The sequence below is a fragment of the Callithrix jacchus genome, chromosome 4 (assembly GCF_049354715.1).
Source record: "Callithrix jacchus isolate 240 chromosome 4, calJac240_pri, whole genome shotgun sequence".
NCBI classification, from domain to species: Eukaryota; Metazoa; Chordata; class Mammalia; order Primates; family Cebidae; genus Callithrix; species Callithrix jacchus.
Genome location: NC_133505.1, coordinates 158,191,464 through 158,203,566, shown reverse-complemented (window position 1 = coordinate 158,203,566; position 12,103 = coordinate 158,191,464). Strand labels below are relative to the sequence as shown.

Here is a 12,103-nt window from a genome sequence, read left to right as displayed (position 1 = left end):
CCTGGGAGGTCTCAAGGCTACAGTGAGTCATAATCACACCACTGCACTCCAGCCTGAGCAAGAGAGTGAGACCTTGTTTCAAAAAAGAAAGAAAGAAAGAAGTGGGGAGGAAGGAAGGAAGGAAGGAAAGGAGGAAGGTAGGGAGGGTTTGGACACAGTGGCTCACACCTGTAATCCCAGCACTTTGGGAGATCAAGACTGGCAGATCACTAGGTCAAGAGATGGAGACCATCCTGGCCAACATGGTAAAACCCCAACTCTACTAAAAATACAAAAAGTAGCTGGGTATGGTGGCATGTGCCTGTAGTCCCAGCTACTCGGGAGGTTGAGGCAGGAGAATTTCTTGAACCCAGAAGGCGGAGGTTGCAGTGAGCTGAGATCGTGCCATTGCACTCCAGCCTGGCAACAGAGTGAGACTCTGTCTCAGTAAAAAAAAGAAAAAGAAAAAGAATAAAAAAGGCAAGCGAGAAGCCTTTCATTTCGCAAAAAAAGAGAAAGCTCGGGCAAAAAGTGTAAGGCAAGGCTTTTCTTGTTCATCTGGCCTACTTACTTACGTTTGGCTTTAGATCTAGTTTTGTCCAAACTGTGTTGAAAAGGAAAACATATTTTCCCAAATACGCAAGCATTCCTATGAGCTAGAAGCAATAGCTTCTGCTTCTTCACTCTGCTGCCCAGGCGAAGGAAAGGGGGAAGGAAAAACGTTTTTTGTTTGTTTGTTTTTTTGAGACAGTTTCGCTTTTGTTACCCAGGCTGGAGTGCAATGGCGCGATCCCGGCTCACTGAAACCTCCGCCTCCTGGGTTCAGGCTATTCTCCTGTCTCAGCCTCCTGAGTAGCTGGGATTACAGGCACGCGCCACCGTGCCCAGCTAATTTTTTGTATCTTTAGTAGAGATGGGGTTTCACCATGTTGACCAGGATGGTCTCGATCTCTTGACCTCGTGATCCACCCGCCTCGGCCTCCCAAAGTGCTGGGATTACAGGCTTGAGCCACCGCGCCCGGCCCCGGAAAAACGTTTTTACCTCTTAACCTCTTTATTCTGTCATTAAGGAAATTCACTTATTATATCCTTTCTATAGCTTTATATTGCCACAGTTTCGAACAGGTTCCTGGGTGGCGCTGATGCCCGGAGCCATACTTTGAGCAGCGCAGCCTGGCTGTATCACTTCTGCTATGATGCAGGTTCCTGGGTGGCGCTGATGCCGGGAGCCATACTTTGAGCAGCTCAGCCTGGCTGTATCACTTCTGCTATGATGCAGGTTCCTGGGTGGCGCTGATGCCGGGAGCCATACTTTGAGCAGCGCAGCGTGGCTGTATCACTTCTGCTATGATGCAGGTTCCTGGGTGGCGCTGATGCCCGGAGCCATACTTTGAGCAGCGCAGCGTGGCTGTATCACTTCTGCTATGATGCAGGTTCCTGGGTGGCGCTGATGCCCGGAGCCATACTTTGAGCAGCGCAGCCTGGCTGTATCACTTCTGCTATGATGCAGGTTCCTGGGTGGCGCTGATGCCGGGAGCCATACTTTGAGCAGCGCAGCGTGGCTGTATCACTTCTGCTATGATGCAGGTTCCTGGGTGGCGCTGATGCCGGGAGCCATACTTTGAGCAGCGCAGCGTGGCTGTATCACTTCTGCTATGATGCAGGTTCCTGGGTGGCGCTGATGCCGGGAGCCATACTTTGAGCAGCGCAGCGTGGCTGTATCACTTCTGCTATGATGCAGGTTCCTGGGTGGCGCTGATGCCCGGAGCCATACTTTGAGCAGCGCAGCGTGGCTGTATCACTTCTGCTATGATGCAGGTTCCTGGGTGGCGCTGATGCCCGGAGCCATACTTTGAGCAGCGCAGCGTGGCTGTATCACTTCTGCTATGATGCAGGTTCCTGGGTGGCGCTGATGCCCGGAGCCATACTTTGAGCAGCGCAGCCTGGCTGTATCACTTCTGCTATGATGCAGGTTCCTGGGTGGCGCTGATGCCGGGAGCCATACTTTGAGCAGCGCAGCGTGACCATATTGCTTCTGTCCTGTCTTGGCTCTTCTTGCTTCTCAGAATTCTAATAACCAGAGGAGCTCATGAAGGGCTGCGAAGGCATTTGTGCCGACTGTGGTGTGATTATTCCTTTGTGGCAAGGGCTCCTTAATGAGCTGTGGGCACGGTGCGGATCCATGCATGAACTCTTAGAAACAGTCCAGGTGTGGGAAGCTCTGGGATTTATTCTAAATCTCCCTGTCTTTTTTTCTCAGTGCCTTCGTAATCTGCCAACACAAAATAAAATGTAGCAGAAAGTAACAAATACCCTAAATCATTATTATTTATTTATTTATTTATTTGGAGATGGAGTTTCGCTCTTGTTACCCAGGCTGGAGTGCAATGGCGCGATCTTGGCTCACCGCAACCTCTGCCTCCTGGGTTCAGGCAATTCTCCTCCCTCAGCCTCCCAAGTAGCTAGGACTACAGGCATGTGCCACCATGCCCAGCTAATTTTTTTGTATTTTTAGTAGAGACGGGGCTTTACCATGTTGACCGGGATGGTCTTGATCTCTTGACCTCGTGATCCACCCGCCTCGGTCTCCCAAAGTGCTGGGATTACAGGCGTGAGCCACCACACCCGGCTATACCCTAAATTATTTTTAAAGAGTCCACCTGTATGCTCTTCCTTATTAAAAGCAAGGATCCTGATGAAAAGATGAAATGACATTAGGTAATTTGCCAAGGTCACACAACTTGATTTTTTTCAGATAGGGTCTCACTCTGTGCAGTGGTGTGAACATGGGTTCACTGTAGCCTTGACCTCCCTGGGCTCAAGTGATCCTCCTGCCTCAGCCTCCAGAGTGGCTGGCACTGCAGGTACACCCCACCGCAGCTGGCTAATTTTTTTATTTTTTGTAGAGACGGGGTCTCACTATATTGCTCAGGCTGGTCTCGGATTCCAGGGCTCAAGTGATCCTCCCACCTTGGCCTCCCAAAGTGCTGGGATTACATGCATGAGCCACAGTGCCTGGCCTTCACACAACTTCTTAGTGGTAATTATAGAGTGCAAATTTCCCAATTCCAGGGCCCTTTCTGCTACCATCATACTGTGTAGGAAACTCTTCCTAGCATTTTGCCATTTCTGTTTTTTTTTCTTTTTTCTTTTTTTTAACAAAAGTAAATGGGCTGGCCAGGTGCAGTGGCTCATGCCTGTAATCCCAGCACTTTGGGAGGCTGAGGTGGGCAGAGCACCTGAGGTCAGGAGTTCAAGACCAGCCTGACCAACATGGAGAAACTCCCTCTCTACTAAAAACACAAGAATTAGTCGGGTGTGGTGGCACGTGCCTGTAATCCCAGCTACTCGGGAGGCTAAGGCAGGAGATACACTTGAACCCAGGAGGCAGAGGTTGCGGTGAGCTAAGATTGCGCCATTGCACTCCAGCCTGGGCAACAAGAGTGAAACTCCATCTAAAAAAAAAAGAAAAGAAAGAAAATGAACTGAATAATTTTTTTCTCTTTCCAGTTAGATAAGAGATGCAAATAAGGCAAGGTCTGAAGGCAGCCAGCCAGAGCGAGCCAAGAGCTGAAAAATACACCATCTGCTGTTTGACCCCCGCCCAACTCCAGTCCCCCTCCCCACCTGGTCCCTCCCTCCCTCTGGAGATGTGCTAGCAGGCAACAAATGCCCCAAAAGCAACATGGAGAAGCAAGAAGTGTGCATCACACACAAAGTGGATATTAGCTTCTAAATAAGAGCATGTGTGAATACCATGTAGATTTGGTTAATTCTAAGAAAGATCAGTGCCGTTACTGTGAATCCACCAAAATTCTCAGGGAGACAGTAGCAGTCATCAGCAGTGACTAAGTTGTTCCTGGTGGAAAGTTTTACCAAAATTTGCCTTTTTCTTGCAATTACTGATATTAATGCTTTGCAGTATATTTTGCATCCTCGTTTATAAAACACTTTCACAATGGGAAAATCGTGTGAAGTCGTCTTTAGTTCCACATTCTGAAATGATGGATGGCTGAGACAGGGCAGGTGAACTCTTTCTCAGTCACCAAGCTGAAGTTTGCACGTGAGATACTAAGAAATGATGCAAGAAATGATCCTTGATCTTGTAGATGGTCTTCTATGTGTTTCTAAGGACACAGAGAAGGCAAAAGAGTTGTTGATGTCCCTCTGTTCCGAATTGTCTGTGAGACCCATATACTGAGCTGCCAACTCCACTGACCCTTGGATATTAGGCTTCTCAATTGCCCCCACGCTCATGTCAGTATGTGGCTCCATATCCAGGTTGGCAATACGGAAACTTCATTCTTCACCTCACAGTTCTCACAACAGAGAATCAGGTATTGTATCCTGTTGATCTGCCTCCTAACAGCTCTGGATCTCACCCATGGATTTTCAGCCAAACTGCTCCTACTTTATTATAGGCCATTATCAGTTCTTGTCTGGATTATTATTATTATTATTATTATTATTTTTTTTGAGATGGAGTCTCCCTCTGTTGCCCAGACCGGAGTACAGTGGCACAATCTCGGCTCACTGCAACCTCCACCTCCCGGGTTCAAGCAATTCTTCTGCCTCAGCCTCCTGAGTAGCTGAGTCTATAGGGATGCACCACAATGCTTAGCTAATTTTTGTATTTGTAGTAGAGACGGAGTTTCACCATGTTGACCAGGCTGGCCTCTAACTCCTGACCTTGTGATCCACCCTCCTCGGCCACCCAAAGTGCTGGGATTACAGGCATGTGCCACCCCGCCTGGGTTTATTCTCTTTTTTAAACTATTTATTAATTGGATTTTTTCTTTTTAGAGACAAAGGTCTCCCTGTGTTGCTTAAGCGGATCTTGAACTCCTAGGCTCAAGTAATCCTCCCACCTCAGCCTCCTACATAGCTGCCACTACAGGTGCATGCCACCACACCCAGCTCGCTTGGATTATTCTAACTGTGTAACCAATCTCCTCTCAACCTCCAGGCCTCAATTCTCTGCAAGCTAGATGCCACTGGCATTTTAGGTAGAAACACCTGTTTATAAAGCACATACTCATTACGTACCATAACACCCTGGCCATTATGGAAATCAGACATGTGGCAGCACAAACCTGGGCGGAGAGTAGGACCTTTCACTAGCCCAACACTGAGGATCACTACTATAGGAGGATTGCGTCTGTTCCCAGCTAAACCATTTCAATGACTTTGTAGGGTAAATCTCACGTCTTGAAATGGCCCTCTGGCCATCTCCGCAGTATCATTTCTGTAGTCTTTTTTTTTTTTTTTAGATGAAGGTTCACTTTCGTTGTCTAGGCTGGAGTGCAATAGTGCGATCTCGGCTCACCGCAACCTCCGCCTCCTGGGTTCAAGCGATTCTCCTGCCTCAGCCTCCCGAGTAGCTGGGATTACGGACATGCACCACCATACCCACCTAATTTTGTGTTTTTAGTAGACAGGGTTTCTCCATGTTGGTCAGGCTGGTCTCGAACTCCCAACCTCAGATGATCTGCCCGCCTCAGCCTCCCAAAGTGCTGGGATTATAGGCCTCAGCCGACACGCTCGGCCTACTCATTTCTTTAAGAAGGACCCTAGTTATGTTTAGATTTCGAATTCTGGAGGCAATTCCATCTGCTTTTCTGGGAATTAGGTAAGCCCCTGAGGCTAACAGGGATAAGTAGGATCAAGCATAATGTGGTTTTAAAATTAGCCTTATTTAGAGTATTGCCTCTTTGTTCATTAATTATACCTCGTTGTGTGAGATTATTAGAACAAATAGAAAAAATAGCACAGGGTTAAGAATTTGCACCAGGCTTTAGCACTCAATATTCTTTTGTGGGCAAATTAGACTTAGGTCTTTATTTCATCATTTAGGTATTGTTACTCTACCTCTGGTCTCTAAACATGGGTGTTACAGTCAGTGAAGCTTCTCTTGAGATATTACGTTAAACTACACTTCTGTTAAAACTTTTGATGTCAGCCGGGCACAGTAGCTCACCCGTGTAATCCCAGCACTTTGGGAGGCCGAGGCGGGTGGATCACGAGGTCAGGAGTTCGAGACCAGCCTGGCCAACATAGTGAAACCCTGTCTCTACTAAAAATAAAAAAATAAATAAATAAATTAGCTGGGCATGGTGACTGACACCTGTAATCCCAACTACTCAGGAGGCTGAAGCAGGAGAATGCTTGAACCCAGAAGGAGGAGGTTGCAGTGAGCCAAGATTGCGCCACTGCACTTCAGCCTGGGCAACAAAGACTCCGTCTCTGAAAAAAAACAAAAAACTTTTAATGTCAGCAAGTGATAGAAGAATATGCACAGATGCAAGATGACCTCACTCATAACTGCGGAACACTAAAGATGTCTATTACAGTAGGGCACCACGGCTCACATCTGTAATCACAATATTTTGGGAGGCTAAGGCAGGAGGATGGCTTGAGTCCAGGCGTGGGAGACCACTAGCCTAGGCAACATAGGGAGACGTGGTCACTACAAAAGCTTAAAAATTAGCTGGGCATGGTGGGGCATGCCCATGGGTGTTGTAAAGGCTGAGGTGGGAGGATTGCTTGAGCCGAGGAGGTTGAGGCTGCAGTGAGCCATGACCGCATGCCTGCACTCCAGCCTGGGTGATAGAGCGAGACCCTTTCTCAAATAAATAAATCATGATTATTTTCACCACCATGCTATCTTCAAATCCTGGTTAGCTTAGCCAAACCTGTGTTATCACTTAAAAGTCTCAGCTTTCTCACATTAAAATAAGGGCTCAGCTTATTTTCCTAATTCCAGATATACAGGTTGGAGGCAGTAAGCAATCTGTTAGGAGAAACTTGCATGTGTATAAAAGTTGTACCAGGTTGTCTGTAACCAGCAGGTCCATTTCCAGAATCCCATTAGAAATGAATAGTCATGGCCGGGCGCAGTGGCTCATGCCTCTAATCTCTCAGCACTTGGGGAGCCTGAGGTGGGCAGATCACTTGACGCCAGGTTTTCAAGATCAGCTTTGCTAACATGCCAAAACTCCATCTCTACTAAAAATGCGAAAATTAGCCAGGCATGGTGGCAGGCACCTGTAGTACCGGCTATTCGGGAAGCTGAGGTGTGAGAATTGCTTGAACCTGGGAGGCGGAGTTTGCAGTAAGCCATAATTGAGCTACTGTACTCCAGCCTGGGTGGCGGAGTGAGTGCATTAAAATGGACAATTTCCCCTGCATCTTTGGGTCCTCATTCTGAAGGCACCCATGTACACATTAATAAAATTTGTACTTTTTTTTTTTTTTTTTGAGACGGAGTTTCACTCGTTACCCAGGCTGGAGTGCAACGGTGCGATTTCGGCTCACGGCAACCTCCGCCTCCCAGGTTCAGGCAATTCTCCTGCCTCAGCCTCCTGAGTAGCTGGGATTACAGGCACGCACCACCATGCCCAGCTAATTTTTTGTATTTTTAGTAGAGACGGGTTTTCACCATGTTGACCAGGATGGTCTCGATCTCTTGACCTCGTGATCCACCCGCCTCAGCCTCGCAAAGTGCTGGGATTACAGGCGTGAGCCACCGCGCCCAGCCTAAAATTTGTACTTTTATTTAAAATAGAATAGAGCCAGATGTGGTGGCGCATGTCTGTAATCCGAGCACTCTGGGAGGCTGAGGCAGGTGGATCGCTTGAGTCCAGAAGTTTGCGACCAGCCTGAGCAACGTACCAAAACCCCAACTCTATTAAACATATATGTATATAATTCTCTATTCTTGACTAGGACTTCAAAATAAAAGAAAAATATAGAATACCCTTTAGGGGGGCCAAGACAGGAGGACTGTTTTAGGCCAGTAGTTCGAAACCAGCTTGGGCAGCATGGCAAAACGCCATCTCATGGTGGCACATGCCTGTAGTCCCAGCTACTCAGGAGATGGGAGGATCCCTTGAGCCCAGGAGTTCATTACACTGAGCTCTGATGGCAGCACTCTATTCCAGCCTGGGTGACAGAGCCAGACCCCATCTCTACGAAATAAAAATAAAAGTTTAAAAATTAAAGAAAAAAAAGTAATAGTCATGTAGATTTGAATTTATATGACACTGATTTTGTGTTTGGGTTCCAAGCTCTACTATGTGGGAAGTGTTGGACTGCGTCCATTTCTTACAGGGTTGGAGAAGAGGTTCTAACTCTGGTTCTGGTTATTGGTTGGCATTTCAGAGGTTTGTGTGACTATCGAAAAACTGCACATGAAACTTTATGCTGGGAAATCAGAGGTCAGCTAGAAGCGTCATGAGATTCTAATTAAAGGAGCCCAGGACCCAAAAAGCTTATGATCATGAATAGAGATTTTTGTGCATTTGCACCTATCCCAGATATATTCATTTCAGACTCTCATGATGCTCTATGAACAAAGGGTGCTAAGTAGTTGAAAGTAGAGCTTAAATGTGTGATGAATATCACAACCGACAAGACAAAGGCGATCGAAACTGAATCACAGTGAAATTAGAGAAAGAAAATCCATGGCATTTAATTAGATTGCATTTTATTTCAATGAAAATCTGCCCCAGACAGAACTAGGAATCAGATATTGTCTTGGACTAGAGGTAATTGCTAAGCTGGAAGCTTATATTGAAAACTAAAATTTTCAGCCCTTGACTATCACAGTTCCAAGCATCAAAGGAAAATACTGGAACAATGTATCTATGTACAGAGAGAGGCAACTCATGGGTATCACCTTAAGCGAAATAACCTGAGGGGGAACATTTTATATTCCTCAATTACACTTGGCGAGAGTTTACAAGTCTTGCATTGCTTTCTATTGTACATGGCTCTGTAGTAACGCCCAAAATAACAAAATGGAGGCACTTGCTCTGACTTCTGCAGTTTACATTAGATTATTATGTCTTCATAAATGAACAGCAGCTTTAGAATTATAAAACAGCATTGTTACTTCATGCTACTGTTGGTGTTCCTCTGGTTAAAATAATGTTCTCAACAGACATATAGAGCTTGTACAGGAACGACTCTGGGCACACCCAGGTAGTAGTAGAAGCACGTCGTGAAGCGGCTACTCATGGAATCTCAACTGTGAGGGCCAGCAGGCACCTGACCACAGGTGGCAGGAAAAGACAAACACACGTGGAATTTAAACAAAAACATCCACTCTTCCCACAAACTACACAAATCTTTAATCTGCTCAAAATAGCACAGAATGTCTTCCCGCTGTAGAGAGGGAGTCAATATAAACTAGTTATAAATTGCTGTCATTTCCAAAACTTTTAGTTCCTCTTCAAAACCTGACACCAGCACTTGGATTTAAATCTCAATTGGCGATCAGGCACAGGAGGCTAACGCCTGTAGTCTCAGCACTTTGGGAGGCCTAGGTGGGTGGATCACGAGGTCAAGAGTTCAAGACCAGCCTGGCCAAGATGGTGAAACCCCGTCTCAAAAAAAAAAAACAAAATTAGCTGGGCATGGTGATGCTACTTGGGAGGTTGAGGCAGAGAACTGCTTGAACCCGGGAGGCAGAGGTTGCAGTGAGCCGAGACTGCACCACTGCACTCTAGCCTTGGCGATAGAGCGAGGCTGTCTCAAAAAATAATAATAATTATATATATATATATATATATCTGAAAGGTTTTTTGAATTTGAGGATTTTAATAATTAAGTATGGGTAGCTATTATAAAGATTTGAGAATGATTCCTAAAAGATGACTTCCAACTACAAACAAGCCTACACACTGCTCTCTTGAGGTGTATCTTTTACTAATACTGCCAATTATGAATGAAGTTAGGTTTGCTAGCATAAAAGAAACTACTTTCAGTTTTCAAAGCAAACTTTCTTTCCACTAAAACTAGGCTTTCCAGCTAATCAGTAGTCAAAATTTAAATTCTCAAACTGGAGTACCGAGTTTGAGTAAAATCTAGAAAGCTATACGCCAGGCCGGTTCTACATGTCAAGAGTAGGTGACACTGCTCTTTGTGTGACAATTGTCTGACAAAACTCTTAATGTATTAGCATGACTCATCGTTTTGACATTTAAAAAATTTTTCAGGCCAGGTGTGAGCCTGTAATTCTAGCACTTTGGGGTCCAAGGCAGGTGGATCACCTGAGGTCAGGAGTTTGAGACAAGCCTGGCCAACATGGTGAAACCCCCATCTCTACTAAAAATACAAAAAATTACCCAGATGTGGTGGCAGGTGCCTGTAATCCCAGCTACTCGGGGTGTGTTAGGGGGTGCTGAGGCAGGAGAATCATTTGAACCCAGGAGGCAGAGGTTGCAGTGAGCCGAGATCACACCACTACACTCCAGCTCGGGCAACAAGAGTGAAACTCCATCTCAAAAAAAAAAAAAAGAGAAGGAAAAAAAATCCAAGATTACCTTTCAGGAAAGGCATTTTCACTATTAAGCCTTCTTAAAATTTCTTTCTAGAGACATTTGTTATTGTTTGAAAACAAAAATATTAACACACACAGAAAGACAGGCATTTTCAGGAATTACCAGATGGTAGAATTGTGCTAAGGATATCAGTCTGAAAAGCTACTGGTTTATTTCAGGAAAAGCATCTCTGCAGTGACTTCCCGGGAACACACAACTCAAACCAGTGAAAAACATTTTCATGTAATGACTACATTAGAAAGTTCTAGCTTACCAATTATTATCTTTATCATCCTAAGGTAGTACACATATATCCCAGGCTTCCTGTTATCTAATAAAACCAGCAAATCTAAGTGAAGCAAATCTTTTATTTAAATCAGTCGTCAAATCACAACTTATCCAAATGAATGTGTTGCAACAGTGTTCTTAAAATGGCACAGATATGGCACAGACACAATCCAGTATCTATCAAAATACCATTTGTAAAGAACCTGACTTACTTCATGCCATGTGTGAATGCAGTCCAGCATATAAGAGTAGAATCAAAAACTTACAACAGTGAATTCTTTTCTTCATAACATATAAAACATTTCACTACTCTGCCTCAGGATTAAGAATACTCATCGGTCCAAATAACCATAACAAGTAGGATGTAAAAAGGATGGAAAGGAAAGTTAATCTGCTACCAGAATAAAACTGCTTTCTATCCTCCACTGGGTTAGAAAGAAAAATTTCCCAATGACAAGAGAACATTCTGCATGTTTCAAAAGGCTTTTTAGTTTTAGCACACTGTGTGTAATAAGAAAGCAACTCATTTCAGAGTGCCACTAAATATGGACCTAATGGTTAGTGAATTTTAAAGAACTGTACCTTGATCAGGAATGTTATTTCTAGGAAGCTCTGTTTTTTGCAGGTTATAACTGATGCTTAAAGCTCCCCAAGGCTGCTCTATGGCACACGCCCCATCATATATTGTGTAACACAAAAAGCATGTAGTATCCTGCACATTTCCTTAAACATTAAGACAAAAATATACAATAGATACAGAAGGAGGATTACTTAAAACATACATATAAATACATAAAGAACGATAATCCAGTTTGAGAAGTAGAACTAGGTATTGCCAATGCCAACTCCAGTTCCAGGTTAAGAATTTAGGACGTTAACTCAGAATTTCTATGCTTATCAAGGGGAAACAGTAGGGTGGGCTTGAAAAGAGGAAATGTTAAATGGCTCTAGCTCCTGATGAAGCCTCAGGATTGTCAGGGGCTCTCTAGAAATGAGATCAGTTGATGTGCCTGCTCTCCGAGTCTCAAAGTTCTGAAATACTGGTCTTCAGTCTCAGCAGCAGCGTTCATTTTTTTCTACTACTTGTCTTCACATTCTGGTCTTCCAAACAGACAAAGAGTTTAACTGTAGAAGGAGGAAGAATCAGCGTAAATAAAAATCTCCTTTTCCTCTCTCATTTATTAACAACAGGATAGTTGTCAAAGTGACCTAATAATATCACAGTTTAACTCCGCTAAATAAACAAAGATGGGGCCTGGCACAGTGGCTCACGCCTGTTATCCCAGTACTTTGGGAAGGCGAGGTGGGAGGATCACTTGAGGTCAGGAGTTCGAGACCAGCCTGGCCAACATGGTGAAACCCAATCTCCACTAAAAATAAAAAAATTAGCCGGGCATGGTGGCATGTGTGTGTAATCCCAGCTACTTGGGAGGCTGAGGCAGGAGGAACACTTGAACCTGGGAGACTGAGGTTGCAGTGAGCCGAGATTGCGTCACTGCACTCCAGCCTGGGCG

At 44.9% G+C, this 12,103-nt stretch overlaps 1 protein-coding gene across 6 annotated transcripts in view; it reads right to left on the bottom strand.

The window, feature by feature from the left end:
- Positions 1-10,651: 10,651 nt before the first annotated feature.
- AKAP12 (A-kinase anchoring protein 12) overlaps positions 10,652-12,103 on the bottom strand; it is a 110,404-nt gene continuing 108,952 nt past the window's right edge. For all 6 annotated transcript variants that reach the window (XM_035296970.3, XM_035296972.3, XM_035296973.3 and 3 more), the window contains one exon: positions 10,652-11,714. The gene's annotated coding sequence lies outside the window, so the exon portion shown is untranslated. The remainder of the gene's footprint in view (positions 11,715-12,103) is intronic.